At 37.4% G+C, this 22141-nt stretch overlaps 1 protein-coding gene across 5 annotated transcripts in view; it reads right to left on the reverse strand.

Annotated features, from left to right (window-relative positions):
- Positions 1-20378, reverse strand: part of cntn5 (contactin 5) — a 112609-nt gene extending 92231 nt beyond the window's left edge. For 3 of the 5 annotated variants that reach the window (XM_085244051.1, XM_085244049.1, XM_085244047.1), the window contains exon 1: positions 19907-20378. The gene's annotated coding sequence lies outside the window, so the exon portion shown is untranslated. The remainder of the gene's footprint in view (positions 1-19906) is intronic. The other 2 variants (XM_085244050.1, XM_085244048.1) reach the window with 1 other exon arrangement.
- Positions 20379-22141: the final 1763 nt, after the last annotated feature.

A 22141-nucleotide genomic window follows, 5' to 3' on the forward strand; every position in this document is an offset into this window, starting at 1 on the left:
CTTTAGTTGTCTTTTGTGGTCTTTCAGTCTTTTTGATATTCCTGAATTCTCCAGTATATGGTTGTGGCGTGGGTGTGGTCTCTGGCCAGCTGCAGAGGAGGGGTGACGCAGTGAGCTCCTGGGGTGAACAGGTGTCCTGGGATCTGACAGTGATTGTGTCTCTTTATATGTTGGCAGTGACAGCTGGAGGGGGGAAGCGGACGTGACAGCAGAGAGAGAGAGCGGGAGTGTCTGTGTCCCAGTAAAAACCACAGTATTAAATAAAAGTTCTGCTGTCATCATATTCGCTCCAGCGTATGTTTCTTGGGTCCAACGTTACAATGGTAAATCGGGTTCTAATATAGCGCTTTTCAGCTCTACCTGAGTACACACAATGCTTATACAACGTGCCTCATTCACCCAGTTATATAAACACTTTTTATTCTATGCTTTGTAGGAGTTACCTAACTTTGGGTTAGTATCTTGTATAAACATGGGATGCAGACTGGAACAGCCAGGGATCGAACCAACAACCTTCCAATTAAGAGATGACCTGCTTTGCCTCCATCACTGCATCAACATTTCTATGTACGTTATACTGCGAGTTCCAGGGAGCAGCTACCAATAAGTATAAATGTGGCACTAACATCCAGAGGTTTCATTAGTTTACCTTCTTCATTGAATTCAAACAACTGTCCATTTACGTTTGAGCCTCTGCCAATGGGGGACTAGAAAAACAGCTGTAATTTCTGGACAGTAAACCTTGTTTATTAATCTTAAATCTTCAACTTTAAAAAAAATCACTACTGTTTGCTGTAGATTCCACTATATACAGGGCAAAATTAGAAGGAAAAAAAATCTGTCACTACAAATTCTAATCGAGTGACACATTGTAGGGTTTATCTTACAATATAAAGCGCCTTGAGGCAACTGTTGTTGTGATCTGGCACTGTATAAATAAAACTGAATTGAAATTGAATTAATGGAAGTAGGTTTTTTTTGCTTTTTTTGTTTTAAAGAAAGGCATATTTTTTCCACTCTAATCAGTCTCAGCTTCAACTCAATCTCACGTTGATGGAGAAAGGTGTAAATTTAACAAAAACAACATGAATGTTCCTAATCAGTGTGCTGTTGTTTTTGATTAGAACTACAGACAATGTGTATGGAACAATAGTGCTCATGAACATTCCCAAAGATCAGAGATGACATCCTCGCATTACCAAGCTTTCTCCACTGAGTAATAATGTATATTTCTAGCCATAATTTACTTTTTTTAAAAATTCTATTTTCATTTCGTGGTCTTGAGGAAATCCAAGCAGAAATCTATGCAAATGAAATGATTTCAATGATAGTTCACAATCTTCTTGCAAAAGCACTTGTTATTTCACTTAATTCAGAAGTATGACCAGGTGTCCCCCCTTTTTTTTTTTTTTTTCCAACATCATAATGTAACTGCAGTTAAGATGTGGTAATTTGCCCTGTTAACATACTGGCACAATTACATAAATCAAAAGTTGGTATTTACGAATATTTTTGCTAATCCGTTTTATATTTATGGTATGCCCTAAAGTCGCAATAAGCTGCTACCTCTTCTGGTACCACGGGTTTATGTGAAATCATGATTAATGCAGCTAAAGTTATTTTGGTAGTCTTGAAATCATGACTACCAAAATACGAAAATATTATTTCTACCCACTTTCTTCTCATGCACAATTACAAAGAATAGCTAGATTTAACTAAAATGAATTTATGTCTAAGAATCATGGCAGTTGAGCCACCTCTCCAGCTCTAGGTCTACCTTTTAGGTTACATGTAAATGTTATTTTAAAACAAAAAACACATTTCTAAAAGTAAAATTGAAGCATTTAAATGTCACTCTGCATTTGTTCTGTACACATTTTTTAATCAATTCAATTTTATTTATATAGCACCAAATCACAACGCCTCATCACGCCTCAAAGCACTTACTTTATTTTATTTAAATGTCAGCTTTCAAAGCCACCAATAATGATAATAACAATAACAACAACTAATAATAATTATCATCCAGCCTAATTCAACATAAAAATGCAAAGTATGCTTGAAGGCTCACCACTTAAAATGTTTTATTTTAAATGAGCAAAGAGGGGAAAAAATAAAATTTTAATCAAAACAGTTTTTATAATTTTGTATAATTAAAGAAAAATATCTTAATTTGTTCTTAAAACAAATTTAATTTTTCAGACCTACACTTACACATATGCATGTGTGTACACACACACACACACACACACACACACACACACACACACACACACACACACACACACACACACACACACACATTACATATAAAACTCTTCACTGTTATTTCTTTATATTTTGCTTCTAAAAAAACACATGTGCATAATGCATTATTATGCATAGTGAAATGGAAGTATTCAACTATAGGTAAATCTTCAAGCTTTGCTAATTTGTAAAGTTTTATGTTCTAATATACTCAACTGACGTTTTAAAATCCTACTGTAAAAACAAAGTAGATGTTTCCATTACTGCCGAGTGACATCAAGGTAAGAGGTACTTCACGTTAAATTGACTTCAACAGATTCGAGTTCATTTTATCTTGGCCTTTGGCACTGAAGTGTCTGTTGTTAATAAAAAAAAGCAACAGCTTTCTGTCACTTGATCTGAAATCTGAGTGACTACTTTACATAACAGACGTATAACTTCTTAAAAATGGAAAACTGCACTCCTATGAACACTCTCCTATTACCCTAACAGATTTTTGAAAAAGGCATAGAATTAATAGATTGTGATAAAGCACGCCAAGTCATTCTGTTTCATCCTGACTTCACTAGGTCTTCCCACACACACAATTATCTCTTCTGTACATTTTGTTCATCCTTTCTACCACCTAGCATTGCTTTCTAAAAAGTCTCTGGCTGCCACTATTCACCCCTCAATGGTTTTAATTGTCCCGATGACCTCAATCAAAAGACAATTACCAAAGGGAAGAGGAGCACAGGCAATTATTGTCTCCACCATGAGATAGTGCACACCTGAATGGAGCTACCTCCTTTCACAGTGTTAAAATTACATGTGCTGCCTGGCTGTTGTGATGAAAAAGGGAGAATTAAGTGTGTGCCTGAAATACTTATATGTCCTTAGAGAAGACTGAATCTGAGAACATACTGACACTTTTAAGCCAAATGAGCAACGTGGCACACATATATGAAGATATGTAAAAGACCCCGAGAGATCCAGAGGCAAGAACAATACATGTAAACATTAAAATTCTGTACAAGGTTCACACAGAAACTCTGAGTTTTACTTCATGAACATATATAAGGACACATGCATGTTAACAACCATTTAAATATTGTCATATTCATGACATCTCCTCTTTAAAGCAGGCACCATTTCTAAATACATTTGTGTTCAGACTTTAAAACAAGCAGATTGTTTCCAATTCAACAGCTAAAAGTGGAAAGTTTTTTATCATTTTGTGCTTGGCAGACTTTTTTATGAATTTTCCATCTGTAATACTGCAAAACAAGAGTAGAGTGATAATGGTAAGGACACCAGAATACCTTTAATGTTGTGAATGATGTGTTAACCTCCAGCAATAGCCTGAATGCCAACACCTGAGTCTAATCAAGCAAACTCTAATCTGGCTGACTGGATCAAAATAGCACCTGGTGATTTCTTTTTGCTGTTCTGCATAGGCCTGAACTACCTCATTTAGTTCATTACAAAGAATAGTTATGTGGGTTTTCTGCCAGTGTATTACAAGCCCAGTGGGAGACCAGTCTTAAGTGAACATCCCTCAATCAAAGCGCCAGGGTTTTAGGCAAAACCTGACCATTAAAGTTGCTAATGTACCATATTAGCCTTCTGGTCCTGTTAGCCATTTTGACTCATAAATAAACAAATTGAGAAAAAAAAAAATACAAAGTAAAAGACAAAGTAAACAAAGAGCTGTCTTCAAGATATGTTTTTACTTATGTAGCAACAACTAAAACATATTAAGTTATGTCCACCAACTAATGTAGGCTAGATTATTCCTTGCTATATAAAAAAGGTCATCTTCATCCTGGTGAAAACCTTTATTCCCCCCATCAAAATGAAAGCTGAGTCATAAATATGTTAATTTCCTTCAAATAAGACTGTTGCTTCAGAAAGAACTGTTATAGTGGCAGGGTAAACCCTTCATCGTTAAACTGTAAGACTTGACAAATTTGTCATGTTAATGATTTTCAACTCAATTTTCCAAAAAGATATACTCTCTGTGCATACTAGGCCATTTGAAATGTATTCCCCTGTCTCCCACTTCTCTGAGTGGTGCACATTTCTCAAGGGATCTTTGAACATGTCATATTTATAAGGTTCAGTAAGATAAAGAGAGCCTGTTTTCCTGTTTATCTTTTTGCTTTCATGCTAGTAACTTATACTGATAAAAGTCTTGCTTTAGTTCACACTGTGTTTTTAGCAGCGAGGTGAACAACAAAATACAAAAACATTCAAGTTTTCTTTGTGAATTCAGTCAGTGTGGTGCCTTCTCAGGCCTTCTATTAAGAAAGTAAAGCAATTGAAAAATAAATGTAAAGATTTTTTTTTTGGCTGAGGTTAGTGTGAATGATTATATTTAAAAAAAAAAAATCAATAGTGTCTAACCTTGTAAAGGATGTATTTCATGAGTAAATGGCTCTAACAGCATTTTGATCTCCAGTTTTTTAAAAAGCATTCCCAAAAGGAGTTTTAAATCCAAATCAAACTGCAAAGTCAACACATTTTAGAATAAACAGCATAGACACCCATTAACGGATCTTCACAAAATTTCCTGATGAATGTAAAATGAGTGGTCAACTATATATTAGTTGAAAAAGTTACTATTTTAATGTAAAATGCACCAACTCTAATGAATGTTGGAAATCTAGTGTCTTATCTATGTATTCCAGCTCTACCATCCATCTAGATGACAGTATAACAAAGGTCATATTGAAATAGTGTCAAGGACTCATTTTAGCCCTGAATATTTTAATTAGCGCTGTGCCATATCATATCATCTGCAATCCTACTGGTATAGTTCTTTAAATTTAAGTGTAATATTACAATATCAATAATATAGTGCTACCATGTGTTTATGTTCCCTAGCACACATGATAATCAGTCAGGTCTAGGCACATCTGACAGTGAGAGCCACATGGTAGCCTCTCATTATGATTTAGTAAAAATGGAGCTACTTCAACAACCTCCTGCAAAGCACATTACTAAAAAAAATGCAAGAATATTGTCCTTCATTTTATTTGCACTAATAAATGCTGCTGCCTGGAAGCTGCAATTACTGATAACATGTTGGCAAATTTCCTTGAAATAGCATGATATCATTTTGAGGTTATGTCACTCACCCCAAACTATAATTACTGCTTTCATTTGTTTAGAGTTGCTGATTCGAGACAATCAAGGAGACAGCTGAACTCTAAAAACTTTTAAAACGTCTTGAACAAAAAATATGTCCAATAAATTTTCAAGTTCATGTGTATTTGTATCAAATGAATAACTAGAAATATTTGATCAAAGTGTGGAAAGTAGTAAAGAAAAAGCTCACTGGTTCTGTTTCATTACAAGTGTCCACCAGCAGATTTGGGGGGGAGCATAGAGGTCACACCTCTCCTGGATGTGAAATGGGTTGTGGGGCATATCATTCCATGCTCAATAAAATGCTAAGCACTGCAGATCTGCAGATTATACACTGCTTGGTATAAATTACATTTTACAGTTGTTTAACTGCTCTAATTAAAATACTTTCTCTCACCATAAATTAAACACATTTCTAGCGCAATACCAACGTATACCAAAGGGCATAATCTCTTAAAGCATCTGGTTATATTTACTTTTTCATCAGAAAATATATGTAAATGAATCCGTTCTTCTAACCTTAAAACACCGATAAAAATACAGCTTTGCATGCACTGGCTGGCTGGCACTAAACAATCCAGCACCCAGAAATATTCCTCTCGAATATCCCTCTTTTGTTCTGCTTTTTGGACAGAAACAACTTGTTTTAACAGCTTTGTTAAAAATAGGTTGTGTGTGGATATATATGTGTGTGTGTAAATAGTGAGGGAAACATTACCACATTTACATTTGTTTACCCTCTGCACACGGTTTTGCAGTATCATACAGTTGGGCAAGACTGCTTCATAAACACACAAATACACAAACAAATGCACACATACACACCAGTTTTGAGGACCTGAAACTTTGTACTTTAAATTTTCCCTGGCAGAACCACAGTTTCCATGTGTCACACAATTATGCTTTAAATGAGCTCTACTGAAAATTGAGAGTTAATGAGTATGTGATCTGGCACAGAAGGAGACTGTCTCAAAACTAATTGTTGGATCTCTAGAGCTCAGGTCTGCACAATTAACGCATCCACTTGTATTGCTAAGAACAAAGTAACAGGGTACATTTGAATAAAACCAACTAAACTAATGTGTTAATGATGTTTTATTCTATAAATTAGTAGCTCTTAATAGATGTATGAGAAGAAATATACAAAGCAAAGGCATTTTGTTGTAAATTCTTTGTTGGTACACAGATGATTAAATGAGGTGCTCTGAAACAGAAGTGGTGTAAATGGATTTATCTGCTAAAAGACAAAAAGAAAAATAAAGGAGATGCTAAGATGAGCTTTTATTTTAAAAAATCTTGCTTTGATGGTACAATCTCTGCAATTTAGCCAAAATGCATTTAATCAAGATTAAAATTCATGTTTGGGATTATGTTGATTTCTGACTGAATGCAGACAATTAAGCAGAGATGCAAAGTGAATGGTGGGCAGGAAAGAGGAATCCAAATATTAGATCTGTAATGTGAAGTAAAGGTCGCTTCCAACATAGCAATAATGTGACCTGATTTTCCTCGCTCAAATCAAGGGGCACAAGTTGCTATGGTAACTATAGTGTGGTCCACAGAATGGAAGCTGGTAGTAAAGATGCTTTTAAAAGAAATCTGCATTAACAGTCTGATTAGGAATAACTATTTTTTAATGTGTGGTCAATTTCGAAGATTCGTGACTTAAAAATTAAAAACAACAGCTACTGAAACATAGCCACGTATTTCTTCATCATTCATTCCCAGTGCAGTTCTCAGTGCAGTCCTATGGTAATATTTATGGCAATGATATATATACACCTAATTAAGCCTCAATTTATTTGAATCTGATCTCAACAGTCCAGATCCTAAAGTGATAAAGTGCTTTCATTTTTACTATGGAGAACACAGTGATGCTATATACTAGTTCATATAAGCAACTAAATTTCTATTTCTAATTTTTTTAAAGCGGGATCACTAATCGCAATGAACAAATTACAGATAATAGTTCATGCAAATTTGATTATGTTGCACCAGTGAAACTGTGGTTCAAAAATAGATTTGTATTGTAGGAAAACCCGAGGCTGATGTTGTAAGATGACCATGAACAATAATCAACATGATTAAAGCATTTCAGCCTTTGTCTTGGCTACTTTGAAAACACAAGGCTTTTCACAAGTATATGGAACAGTCAGTAAATCTAAATAAGAAATGGCCACACACGCGCGCACACACACCCTACTTCCAGATAATAAATTATCAAATCAAAATTTATTTATTTATATAGCACATATTAAAACAACAATGTTAACCATAGTGCTTCACAGTCAGTAAAAGCACGAGACCATTAAAACAAACAATAAAACAGGACAACAAACAATAGGTAACAACACAACAAGCTAGAACAGCCAACTAGTTAGAATCAAAAGCCAAAGTACAAAGATACGTTTTAAGACGTAATTTAAAAGACTGGATAGACTCGGCAGTACGAATATGAACAGGGAGTTTATTCCAGAGCCTAGGTGCCACGGTTGCAAAGGCCCGGTCACCTCTCGACTTCAATCGAGACCTAGGTTGTGCTAGGAGCATGTGATTGGACGATTTAAGAGTTCTGTAGGGATGGGTACCAGTATCCAGTGCCATTATGGCACCGGTTCTGACATAAACGATAGTAACCAGACCAAAAAGCAGCGCACATTTCGGTGCTTTATTTCGGTGCTCTTTTTTTCCCTGAGATGCCATACACTTTGGATTCCAGCCAATCATTTTACCTTTGCGAGCGTAGTAGGCGGGACCAGGTACGTACGTTCTTTTAGAGCAGAGCTACAGATTAAAAATGCCCAGGGTGAAGCGGTCAAAAGTCTGGCTGTACTTCACAGCAAAAGATGCAAACTCAGCAGCCTGCAACAAGTGCTTTAAGGTGATACTGTGATACTGTCAAAGGAGGTAACACCTCGAATCTGATGAAACACCTGGCGACGTATAGCATTTTGTTAAAAGCCGAGAAATGCGCCGTATTTGATCTACTGCGGGTGGGTTGCCTGTTATCGGACCCGGAGTTAGCAACATCCCCCAAAAACCCGAAGAGGAGAGTCCTGGCCCCTAGCACTGCCAGTGTAGCAGAAATGATGACGGATGATGATGCAGCAGCAGCCGTTCTTCTCTGCGTGAGTAGCTTAATGTTGTTCGTGTGTAATTTACGTTGAGTAGGCTAACCACGTTATTAAATTAATGCATGTAAGGTGAACTACCAAACACCGTCATAGTTACATGCGGCCGTCTTCATGTTTGATGGCAGATACTCCCTTCACCCTGGCCAAAAAGGCTAAAATGACCAAAGAAAAAGTGGAAAACGGCTAAACATGAGAGGTTTTTGGACAAAGTTGGTGTTTTTTCCCCCCCCATTGTTTAAGCACTGCTTCCAGCCAAGAGTGATGCCATAAATCCCCTATAGTTGCAGAAAAGGCTAACATTGTTATCTTTTTACAAAAAAACAGCTAAACATGACAAAGTTTTTGTTCTCCATTCTTTAAGCACCAGTTCGAGCACCATTTAAGCACCGACACAGTTTCAAAAGTACCGGTTTGGTACTGGTATCGGATAAAACCTAAACGATCCCCATCCCTAGTGCTCTGTTGGGATTGTATAAGTGGAGTAGTTCAGAAAGATAGCTGGGTGCTAAATTATTCAGAATTTTAAAAGTGAACAAAAGAATTTTCAAATCTATGCGATATTTAACAGGGAGCCAATGTAATTTGGCTAAAATTGGAGTTATGTGTTCATATATAAACAATGAATTTAACCACTTGGAATTTTTTTTCTTTTATTCTCTATATGGACAACAGTATCGGACCACACGTCTTAACATCAGAATTCTTGTTTTTTTCAAACACATTGCTAAAGATGTATAAAATCAAGCATCTAACCACACAGTCTCGTTTTCCAAAGACTTGTGAAAGTCTGAGTTATTCTAAAGAGCTTACCGAGGTTCCTACTGTACAAAAGTCATCAGCACTCTGCTGACTCAATAACTGCCTCCTCTGGCATTAACACCAGCAGAAATAATGCACTGGGAGCTTCATATCTTCATAGCATACCTCTGTCACCGCCGCTAACTTTTCTGAGACATGTTATTGAATTCAATTCAATTCAATATGAGCTCATATTTTTTGTGAAATAGTACAATGTCTGAGTTTAAACATTCAATATGTTTTTAGTTGGGACAAGGCCACATTTACCATAGCATTACCTCTTCTTTTACCAACGGTTGGTAAACATCTGAGAACTGAGGAAACCGGCTGTTGGACTACCGGAAGAGAAATGTTATCTCATTTTTGTCTGATATAGGATCGATTCTAGCTGATCAACAGTCCTGAATTAAATGTGTTCAGTTGATGAAAGATCTGGACTACAGACAGGCCAGTTCAGCACCCAGACTTTTCTATTACAAAGCCATGCTGTTTAAAAAGCAATGTCTTATTGGAATATGCCACACAGCAAAATCTCCAGTGTTAAATTAACACTGGAGATTTTGCTGTGCAGGGTTTCCCTGAAACAGATCAAGATGGGAGTATATGTTGCTCTAAATCACATATATATCTTTCACCACTGTGAAAGCTGCTAATTCCATAGGCACTGATGCACCCCCATATCATCAGAGATGCAGTTTTTACAAAACCATGCTGATGGTTAGTGGGATGGTTCCTCTCCTCCTTAGTCCAGAGAATGTAGTGTTAATGTTTTCCAAACCAAAAATTCAATTTGTCTGTCCAAAAAACAGTTTTTCACTTTGTCTCAATCCAGTTAATGAGCTTTGACCTTGGGAAGACAGCTTTAAGATTCTCTTTTTATGTCCAGTCGTGTTACTCACCGGTTGTCAATTAACTTAGTAAATGCAGTAAAAGCTTCTTATATTAACCATTTACTTCTCCAGCCTTCTGCTGTCCTGGTCCCAACTTATTAAAGACATGTTAAATTCAAAATGAGGCAATGCTTTTAATAAACTGGTATTTTGGTGGGCTTCATTTTTCAGTCCTAATTATTCCGTCCTATTTTGTATTTGAATACCATTACAAACCAAGTTCATTATGAAAAAAACTGCACAAATTTCCCAAATTTTTGAATCTAAACTCATCGTGTAACGCATATAAAACATCAAATGATTGCATGTTTGCAGAAAATTCATATTAAAAAATGCACAGTGGAAAAAAATCAAGTCAACAAGATTCAGTTCTCAGGGGAAGGCAGCAACAGGCAGAATTGTATGGTTTGATCATGTAGTTGAAGCTGTATCGTGGACGCTTTCATACATTTTTCAGAATGTCAGTGGGGAAGTTTGAGCTCTTCTTGGGACAGCTGGGACCACATGTGATTTGCAGAGAAATAATTTTAGAGAGTCGATTGACACAGAGCTGCATCCAGCTGTGTTTCTGAGGTAAAACAGCAGAAAGATGATTGCCAAATGCAGTTGTCAGATCTCTTTATTCGGATCTGAAAAATTGAATATGGTTTGAAAAAACAAATGCTTCATATTTGTCCAGCCAAATTATGCCGCCGCTATGAACAGCTGCATTAGGCATAGGTGAGTCTGATTTCCACTGATTTTACACGTCTGTTGTGTAAAGGGCTTTACCTGACTGTAAACCAGTCGTGAACTATTGTATAGGAGAATTCAGCTTAGTATGGTTTATCTACTATGTGATTGATTGAGCCAGTATATATATAAAGAAAACCTGTTCATTTAGATGTAACCTCCTGGGCACTTTACATTCATTGCATTACATTACAACTTTTACAATTAAAAGTTCACTATACCTTTTAGCTATTGCAGAACTTGGTTTAAATATACATTTTACTTGTCATTTACAGGATCTTATTTCAGAGCTATCATTGTGTAACATTTAAGTTGCTTTAAGTCCTCTTGGTTACTTACCAAGTGGAAAAGTGAAACAAACGTAAGTCTCGCAATCCCTGAGAAATATATCCAGCTCCAAGTGTAGTTAAAAAACTGTTCTGTTGCACTTGCAATAGAAAGAAAAACTTTAGTCAGCTCATTCACAACCAAGAGAGTCTGCAGAAGGTAACTTGCACAAATTTTCCATGTATGGACTTTTGCAGACCTGTCCAGGGTGCACGGTGCCTGTCGCCCTAATGCACTTACTTTTACTTTTTGCAGTCTGTTTTTAACTTTTGTCAAACACAGAGAACACCTGTCTGCTGACAAAGGTATCTTGGGCTCACAATGTTTTAAGGCTAAGGCTAGTGGTCTTAAAATATACATGAATGGTGAATAATCTGACTGCTGCATTACTCTGCTCACATATACTATATTTTAATATAGTACATATTCCCTTTAAATGGTCATTGTTAACATATATTTATGTTTCCTTTTATCAGATAATAGAAAAAAATGAAATAGTACAAGAAACATGATCCACTGAGACAATAGTAATAACCAGCAGACACATCCAAATCAAATTCAAGCTGCTGTTTTGAAGTGCTAAATCCAGATTTTATTACTACAACATTTTCTGATCACTCAGACAGACAGTAGATTCACATACATACAAAAAAGAAATTAAATGAGGAAAAAGAAAAAAATAACAATTTTATATGCACTTCTTTTTTTTTTTTTAGCACAATGCAAAAAAAAAAAAAAAAAAAATCAGTGATTTTAGTTGCTTTTCTCTCCTCTGCTCTGATTTCACCACTCCAGCTGTTTTCAGTGTGTGCTCCACTCCATGTTGAAAGTTCATCCTTTCCTCACCCACACAGAGTGAGAAAATAACAAAGGAGATACTACTAGAACTTAATGTTGCTCGAATTGAAGACTGTGTGCTCTCTAATTGTAAGAGCAATAAAAGATTTCCAACAAACGACAGTAAGCAATGACTCTTTCTCGGGCTTGTCTTTGAGATAAAGAAACAGGCTGAAAATTCCTTCACTATAATGGCTCTCTGCATGTTTTTAAATATGCTTAGGTAACGCAGAAAATTAGATTAGACACTCTGAGGCTTGATTACAAATTAATCTGTTTACCACAGAACAGTTTGTGGTAAGTAGAATAAGACTTGGAAAAAAAGAGAATGGCCCTTTAAACCATTTGAAACCATCCCATAAATGTTTTCCCTTTGAAGCTAAACTAATTCAATTACCTAGAAACTGTAGATCTAAGTGTGTGCGTTTCAGACCAGAGATTCTCTCCTGCACAGCAGATGTTCTACGTACTGTAGCTGATTAATTACAAGCCTTCAGTTGCCGAACAATCGGAGTTGCTTATGATGTGCTAGAATGAGAATTACAGTCAATAATTGTAGAGTTGTACAGCTTAGTGAATGTTCGGAACTTTTTCAAAAAAGGTTTGGCCAGTTTTATTTTCACAGGCTGCACTTTTGGCATTTTCATTTTTGTGTAGCCCCCCCCTTTCTGTCACATCTCTCATCAATCTCCCATTATGTTAACTGCAGCATTCATTGTTCCAACAAACTGCTGGAAAATGAAACAATCCAGCAGCCTCTCACCCAGTGCTCAGAGGTTGCCTATTTTATTGTTTTATTAAGAGCATAACAGCATTACAATTTAAAGAGATATTAAGAATGGATAACGTTGACTTGAAAATTAAAATATAAACCATATAAATTAATTGCACATATTGAAGTAATGGTATAGCTACTGTGAAATGCAGGAAAGAAATGAAAATGAAACCAAATGCAAAAAAGGAAAAAAATAAAATATTTAATCTCGCTTGTATTTTTTTCAGTATCATTGCAATGCTTCTCACAGCAAGCTGACAGCTGATATCAAGAAATGGTGTAAACCCAAACATCAGCATTCACAACACAATAGCAGCTTTGTATAGATGCTTCACAGAACAGCATCCTTTCTTTTATTTCCTGTAAAATGCATCAGTGGGTCTGTCTTATCCCAACACCTAATGAATCCTCACATCATCCTAATATCTGGAAGACATTTTACTCTTATTAAGTCTGACAAAAAAGCCTTTTTTTAACACCATGGATACTATATACTGAAGTGTGTTAAATTGAATTCCTTTATCACACAATCCCAAGATCATTGACTTTAACTAACGTGTTTATATAAGTTCAAAGTTAGGTACAGAAAATGAAAATCACCCAAGATCAGGTCTTCAAGTTCAAGTTCAAGTTCAACTTTATTGTCACTTCAACCATATACAGTTTAAAAATACACAGTGAGGCGAAACAACGTTCCTCCAGGAACCAAGGTGCTACAAGACAAGTTAGTGCAAAAAAAATAATAATATATAATATATCTAGTAATAATATTGTGCAAAAGAGCATTTACAGGTTGGTGTGTGCGATGGTTTGATGGTGTAGGTCAGTGTGTTTGCGCTTGTGTTGGTTAGTCAGTCCAGTCTCAATGTTTTGAGGTATTTGAGTTAAGCTGAGTGATAATGTTAGTGTATGTGTGTGTGTGTGTGTTTATCAGTCAGTCCCTTTTTGCTGAGGAGACGGATGGCTTGTGGAAAAAAGCTGTTGCACAGTCTGGATGTGCGTGCCCGAATGCTTCGGTACCTTTTTCCAGATGGCAGGAGTGTAAAGAGTGTGTGAGAGGGGTGTGTCCGATCAGCCACAATGCTGGTGGCTTTGCGAATGCAGCGTGTGGTGTAGATGTCCTCAATAGAGGGTAGAGAGACCCCGATGATCTTCTCTGCTGTTCCCACTATCCGCTGTAGGGTCTTGCGGTCTGATATGGCACAGCTCCCAAACCAGACAGTGATGCAGCCGCTCAGGATGCTCTCAATAGTTCCTCTATAGAAGGTGGTCAGGATCGGTGGTGGAAGCCGGGCCTTTCTCAGTCTTCTCAGAAAGAAGAGACGCTGTTGGGCTTTCTTGTGCAAGGAGCTGGTGTTGAGGGACCAGCCGAGGTCCTTCTCCAGGTGTACGCCCAGGAATTTGGTGCTGTCAACGATCTCCACAGAGGAGCCGTTGATGCTCAGCGGTGAGTGGTCGCCTCGTGTCCTCCTAAAGTCAACAACCATCTCTTTTGTCTTGTCAACATTCAGAGACAGGTTGTTGCCCATTCATATGAGTACCATTATATCATAGCCTAACAAAACAATACTTCAGAATTTATGCATTCATAAGAATAGAATAAATTCACTGTTGCTGTCACAGGAGACCGAATGGTGAGGTACTGCGCAAGACAGCTAAGCACAACAGCCTTCTCAGTTGTTTTCCAACAGATTCCTCCATACACATTTCATCTCTTGGGAGAAAGAGGCATGAGAGTGGAATATAACAACTCAACATGCAAGAAAGGTGACCCTAAAACACTCTCTTCTTTTAATGGACAGCATTCCCTTGGAAAAATCCCTACTATTAGGTTCATCATGAAGGAGCAGACGCTACGAAGGACTTGACTTGAAATGTGTCCAAGAACTACTGAGGTTACTGTTCTGGAAAGAATATGTCTGCACTCTGAAAGAGCTGACAGTAACCTGCAATTAGAATCAATGGTGTAAACATGCATATAAAAATACAGCACAAGCCAAACAAAACTGTTCTCAAGATGATTCCTCATTTCCAATCAAACTTTTACAAGAGAAAACACAGCACATAAAAATCGTTAATGCAATAACGAGCTAGAAAACAGCCGTTAAGCAACAGGGCCTAAAGACATTTTCACTAGGGTTAAAGATTAAAATGTGAAAGGTAATTCGACCTAATTATGTTCAAGACATGATTAAAAAGTTCCGAGACTGTTGCAGTTTTCCAATAACTGAGAGCATCACGCACATTTAATAGGTGCAAGTGGTGTAGAAGGGAACTACTTTGATGGGGGTGGCGCTGGATTACTTTTATGGGCGCGGCCTCAGGACTTGTGAAATGTTACATTAAAATCACTGGTTTCTCAGTGTTCCTTTGATTTCTATAAACACTGCTCATGCTCTCCGTGTCTTTGGAGGTAAGACTTATTAAGATACCACAGGAGTAGATATGGAGCTGTAAAGTCTGGTGTGAGCTCCAATGAATTTTAAGTGAGGCATAAAAAAATTGCCTCCTAGGAATCATTTGGCGTATCAATGCCCTGCTTGAGGTAATGAGAAACAAAAATTAAATATATAACAGTATAAAAAAGAATGCAAATAAAATTATGAATCTTAGGTAACAATGACTTATTATGCCTCAAATTCTATTGAAGATTATACACATAGCTTGCAAGCAACCCCTTTTTGTCTGTCGTTATAACACTTTTGAATGCATTCCCAATCTGACAAACACAAACTCGTTTACCAGTTACATATATTTTTTTAAATGTTTTATTTATTTATATAATCAAATTTTACTTTCTTTCATATGAAAGTCAAAAGTGTCACTAAATTCAGCTAATCTTTCATTTTGTACTATCAGCATGATGCAGATATAGCCTTAGACCCTGTATTTGACTCCCATGAAACTGCATAGCCAGTTTTTACACCTTCATCTCACTAATCTGTCTAGAGCATGAGATTGTTAGACGTTTGGAAGATAAAAAATCAAAGAGTGTTGTGCTTCATCATGGCCCTGGTAGATAAGGCCCTTTACTGTCACATAAAATCAGGAGCTGCCTACTGAAAAACACTCCATCCTCGGGCTATTCCCCACCATCATCACTACTCTCTCCATACCATCTCTGCAAATACTTGGTGTTTGCTTCACTGACAAAGTCCTTCCTTACACCTATTTCAGCACGCAAGTAACATGTTGAGTACAGGGTGCTACTGCGCAGATTTCATCAATGAAGTCAAAAGGTTTGCCTTGTTGCCCCGATAATCAACTAGATTTACCATTTCAACTAATGAGAGACCCATATTTTGATTACAAGTGTGTTCCTGTTTTCATTTCAACTACTACTTCATAAATGCATTGCTTTGTTTCAGTTAATAACCTTTAACACTTTAAAAGCACATATTTAAGCTGTGGCGCAGAGGAAGCCTGCAGGTATCTTCAGATCACTTGCTCAAATTAAACACACTGAGGACAGCCCAAAGACAAATGATACCAGGGCAGCATAATTAACCAACCTGAGGCTGTGGGACATATTAGCAAACCAAAATAAGTTATTTTAGCCATTCTGAAAGCAGTAGAAATCAAGAAAGGAAAGCCCCAGGTTGATGCAGTCATGTCACTTGTTTTAATTACACACTGCTAACTCACACAATTGTTATGGTGCGTGGTGTTTTTGTACAACCTCCTGGCTGCAGCGCACGAGTCAGATCAAAGCAGCGACGTACATACGAGATGAAGATACGAGGCTGAAGGATGCAAAACTGCGCTCAAATTAACAGTACTTATTTTGTTCACACACACGCTTTAGCATTGCAATGTCAGTGCGACTTAAGATTGTCTGTTTGACTCATTGGACATCAAATCCAAGTCATTCATAACCGTGACAAGTGGATGAGGGTGCTGAAAGTCAGTCTTTGTTACACAGATGCTTCTAAGCAATTATATAAATTAAGTTGTCAGATGGGTCATGAGGGATGTTTGTCTTCCAGGCTGTGCTAGACCAGCCTGCCTTACAAACAAAGTGCTAGATAGGAAGACAGCCACAGAGGAGTTTGCCACTGTCAAGATTACCAACACTTCTTAAAAGGAATTTCTTTAATCCAACAAATGCATGTCATCTCAAATCACTGCATGGAATATTCCCAGGGCCTACATTGTTAGTCACGATTATGTTTTGAGCACAAAATTAAGCCCTTGCATCCTCTGGACAGTGAAAAACATGTTGTTTATATATTTGAGGATGCTCAGCAATTTCCTATCACTGCCTCACTGCGCTTTTGTCACCATAGAAGTAGCTTCAGAGTGCTCTATACAATAAAGCAGGATATAGTGTGATATCCTTTGAATAGCTTTGCTCACAACACTCTACAGGGACATGTTGAGCGCCACTTGTGCCCCGCACAACATTTTTGTCCGTTTTCACTTTATTAGTTGCAGATTTGTCAGTGAAAATATGATTCCCTTGGGTGGTGAGACAGTTTCTATCCCTAGCGCCTCTCTTGTCACTGCTGATATGCATTTTTTTTCCCCCAAGTGTCTCAAAGGCCTTCACCAGAGTTGTCGTTTTTAATTAGCCATACCCTAAATGCGTGTCTGTTGGCCCATGTCAATAGTCATTTAATTTAGGAGGATGGGGCAGCTGTAACATCAAGACATCTTTCATTTCAATCAAGGTTAGCCGATTTACTAATTTGCATTTCATCTCGCACCTGCCCCCATGTGGATTTACAAACATTTTAAAGCATGCGCTGCAAGCAAATAACTGATTTACATATGATAAAGATAGGGGTAACCTCTAATTCATGCCAAGTGAAACAAGCACAGCTGTGCGTTCCCTCCACCTTTCCCCCTGATATGCAGGTGAATCTCCTTTTGATTACTGCATCTGGTGACTTGAACTATACATCTCTTGGTGAGATGAGCCATTTTCAGATAATCTTAGGAAATTAAACCCAGCTGTACAATGAACTGATATGGCAATCATTTAAGCACATAGGGCTTATGAAATATAGATATACATCTATAATAATATTAAGGCAAATTATAGGACATTTGAAATCCCAAGCATGCCTCCAAGTTATACTTCCATCATTAAGTCTTAATGGATGCTCTATTACACTAACAGAAAACCATAGAGCCACACTGTGATGTGGGTTATATGATTGTAACACTGCTATACAGTTTTAGAGATATAATTCAAAGCTATTTAGCTATTGGTGTTAAATTTGACCTATATTTAGGTGAGGTTTCTGTTTTTTACCCTTTTTTTTTCATGGTGAAATATGGAAAGCTTCCTTGAGTCATAAATGCTCCATGTTTGTTAAAGTGGAGCCTTGTCCTCATGCTGAGAGTGAAATATACCAGTTGGAATCAGGGGAAAATAAAACAGAAAGCCACTGTTGTAAGAAAACAAAGATACAAATGGTTTTGCTGAATTTGCCTGAATTTTTTGACATTGTAGTAAAACTCCATATTGACTGCATCCATGTTGCAAGCAGTGTAGCTCTGCCACGGTGTATTGTATGTGACGTAGGCCACAGAGTTTAGAATAATTCATGAGGCAAATCAGAGAGAGAAGGCTACTTTTCTTTCAGCATATCCCACTCTCACATACACAAACTATACTCACACCATTGCGTATGTAACACGCTGGGTGTCAATAAAGCGAATGCCATATATTTCACAATTTTACAATTTATGGAGTAAGAACTATTGTTTTTGTTTTTTTACTGTTGGAAAATGTCTGTCTTTTTCTTGAGCTTCACAGATACATGCTGCATATGAACATCTACCACCTTCAAAGCAGATCTGAACATCTGCTACTACATGTCAGCTTCTGGGAACCACTGAAGGATGCAGACAAAACTAGTTTCTATATTTTTAGAAAAAAAAATATTCCAGAGGCTCATCATTTAAAACTTTATGACTCTTAAATATTGTATTGACATACTTAGTGACCTTAAATTATTACAATGCTGTTTCTTAGTGCCTCGGAGTGGCAAAAATGAAGAAAACCCCAAGCAGCAGGGGAGTTACTGACAGCAGAAAGACCTTGAAAGGGTGCATTTTTCTTTGACAGACTTAATTCCTTCTGCCACCGCTTGGCTAATTACTGTCATTGAGAAGAAAGTCACGCAAACTTCTAAGGGGGAAAAAAAAAGAAAAGAAAACATATCCTAATTGAGTAATTGCTTAATAATAGCCATTTCATTTCTGTGCACCATCCAAACACATCAATAAGACCAAACACAAGTCTGTGAGCCTAAAAGCCACAGTGGACAACCAACTGTCACCAGTGCACTTAGACCATACTATTACACTTTGCATTCAACACAGCCAAGCTGCAAAATTAGAGTTTGGCAAATCTGCATATCTCTGATTGGATAATTCCTATGGGTCTACTTGTGTGGTAAGTGGTGTGTTAGAAGCCTCCTGTTCTATTCTAACCTAAAAATGCAATCCTCCCTCCAAAAATACAGATCTTCTCCTGCCCTCACAGTGTAGCTCTTTTTCTTACAAAGAACATTTAATGGACCCATTTGAGATGCTAGAGCTCAAATCTACACATTGTTTTTTCTTTTTAAGACTGCTGAAGCTTTACTGTAGGACACCGCTAATTTGACTTCAAAACTGAAGTCATTATTTCAGCTAGCCCCAGGCGCGATGAGCAGCTGAAATGGTTCAATTTGACACTTTGTTGTGTGTTTTGTGCATCTTGAAACAGCTCCATCGCCCACATGCTTAATTTTGACTCTGTCACTCTTTTGGAAAAGGTAGAAGTTATTGAAGCAGCGTGGTTGGAAGTAAGCAAAGCGGACAGTCTGAAATCTAAAATGCACCCCCCAAAACTATTCAGCTCCTTACAGGTTTTCATTTATTTATTTATTTATTTTTATGTTTTTCATGGATATCTCCAGGTTGTAATCTCCGGAACTTGTCTCTCTTTAGACAACCCGCGTTCGCTCTTACAGATCCAGCTCTACAATCGATGGGAAAAATAAAAGAAATGCGAGTAAAGTGAAATACTTTAAAATACTCACGGAAATACAAAAAAGTCGTCCTCGGTCTCCGGGTGATAGCTGCTGTGGTAGCTGACCCAAACGACGGAATGGCAGCGGTTATATCCAGTGAAGTCCGGGTCCTCCTCTCTGCCGCTCTATGTGGTTAGTCAGCGCAAACAGCACATCCTTAAGCACAAACAGCAGGAAACAGGTACACTTCTTTCGGTCTCGAGCTCTTTACCCCCTAGAAGCGTGAAAGCTCGTCCTCGACTTCGGGGAGCTTACTGGATGTGCCGTGCGTCGTGCTGGACGTAGCTTTGGTTTAGTCTCTTCTCTGTCAGCCTCCACCGCTGCAGCCGGCTGAGGCTCTGTCTGCAGCGCAGCATCCCATCTCCCTGGTGCTGAGGAAAAAAAAGGTGGCCCTTAGATAGTTATAAGGAGTGGCATTGCATCAGTGCATCGGTTTCTGCCACTGTACAAAGATCTTGGTCGGAATATGCTTTTCTATCTGCTGGTCCCTTTGATGCTGAAGTTGATTAAGTGGGGGTGGAAAAAACCTGCTTTGTAAATGGCTGAATATACCCCCTCTTTTCAAGAGTGCGCATATAATGCTGACTTGGGTTTCTCCCCTTTTTGTTCATTACCGTAATACATACACGTCTACAGCCCCATTAACACATGTGTAAGGCACTGATAATTTATTAAAACTAATTTTTATATACATTTCCAGTCGAGTCTTGCTGCTGAATTTTCTCCCCATTTTTAGCCTATTGTGAAATATGACAAAAATGTTTTTTTTCATCGTTATTTTTAACATTCACCTTGTTAAGGTATTAAGCAATAAACAGCTACTGTATGTAGCAAATGGCTAACTTTGGCTTAGCATGTTTCACCAATTTCGCAGATTAAAGTTTTAAATACAAAATTAACTTGAAGCTTGTTTTTTCCTTCTTCATCAAACACCTGGTGTTCCGCTGTGTTCATTTAAACAGGAAAATTTGTTACCTGTTAACTTTAGGGTCTGAAAAGTAAAACTAATGTAGAGCCTCTTAAAGCTGCATTTTTTTGTAATGACCAGTAGGTGGAGATTCTTCTATAAAGAAGTCTTAGTAGATGTCGATAGAAAATGCTCTCTTGATCTGTGAGGTTAGTAAATTCATGATAAGTTTATGAAGTCAGTCACATTTTTTAAAGTCTTATTTTATACTCCAGGATTTACATTTGTGAATTCAGGTCATATTTAGAGACCAAACTGACAATAAAGCAGGTTCAAGGATATGTAGTGTTGCCTGGTTTTTCCCTCAGATCCACACCCTTTGATGCCAGATTTTAAAACCATATCAATAGTAAAACTAATACTGAATCTGAAAACAAAAATGAAAAACCAATTATTTAACAAACCAAGAAAAGAGCTGAAGGTGATGTTTGACTCCTTGTCAAGGGACTGTTTGACAGGACAAGTGTTTATTGATGATCATGATTGACTTCAGATCCATGCAGACTTCCCGGATCAATAGGCTTTACTACCTCACTGAACTTCAAAGTAAGATCAGGCGAATCCTTTGGTGGAAAAGAGCGTTTGTTTGAGTTATGTCTGGTGGGACGTGTCTTCTATTTAAAATTAAACATGGGTCCTCAGTTCATTTCTGTGCAACTGCTTCTTTTATGCTCTTTTCACAACCTAAAATTATACTTTTTGAAGACTTTATTATATCGTTAATAAATGAATATTATTTATTATAATGTTTGTTTTTCTGCATTTAAAACAAAAAAAAATTGTGTGTCATGTGGCAGCATCCCCATCCTCTCAACAGAACATTAATGGTTCTAGACTAGAGAGTATAGATTAGTGTCTTCTGTTTCACATATCAGTTACTTAGCTCATATTGCCACCCTCTGCTGTGCGTGTTTGACTGACAATATGGAGCTAACAGCCTATCTATATCCCCCATCATTAATTAAACAGTACCCATGAGTGAATGCTCTTCCTATTGCACAATTGATCCATTCTGCTGCTTGTAGCTCTTATCAGCTTTTAGATCACATCTTTTGAGAAGAAGTAGTTTAAGGGTCCTTTTTACAGCTTTACTTGTTGGCACTTACATCGTTTAGAGAGCTTTCCTGATAGTGTACATTATGAATTGTCAGAAGATAAGCCCATTATATTTTGTGTGTACTACCTTACACATCATCACTTTAGAGCGTTACCTCCGGTCAGCGGATTATTTTCGATGAGAGGATATGAAATATCAATCAGTTAGTATTTTTCAGTGT

The sequence above is a fragment of the Mchenga conophoros genome, linkage group LG14, assembly GCF_057382185.1.
Source record: "Mchenga conophoros isolate Kocher_MC1m ecotype Shallow Benthic linkage group LG14, M_conophoros_male_GT1.1, whole genome shotgun sequence".
NCBI classification, from domain to species: domain Eukaryota; kingdom Metazoa; phylum Chordata; class Actinopteri; order Cichliformes; family Cichlidae; genus Mchenga; species Mchenga conophoros.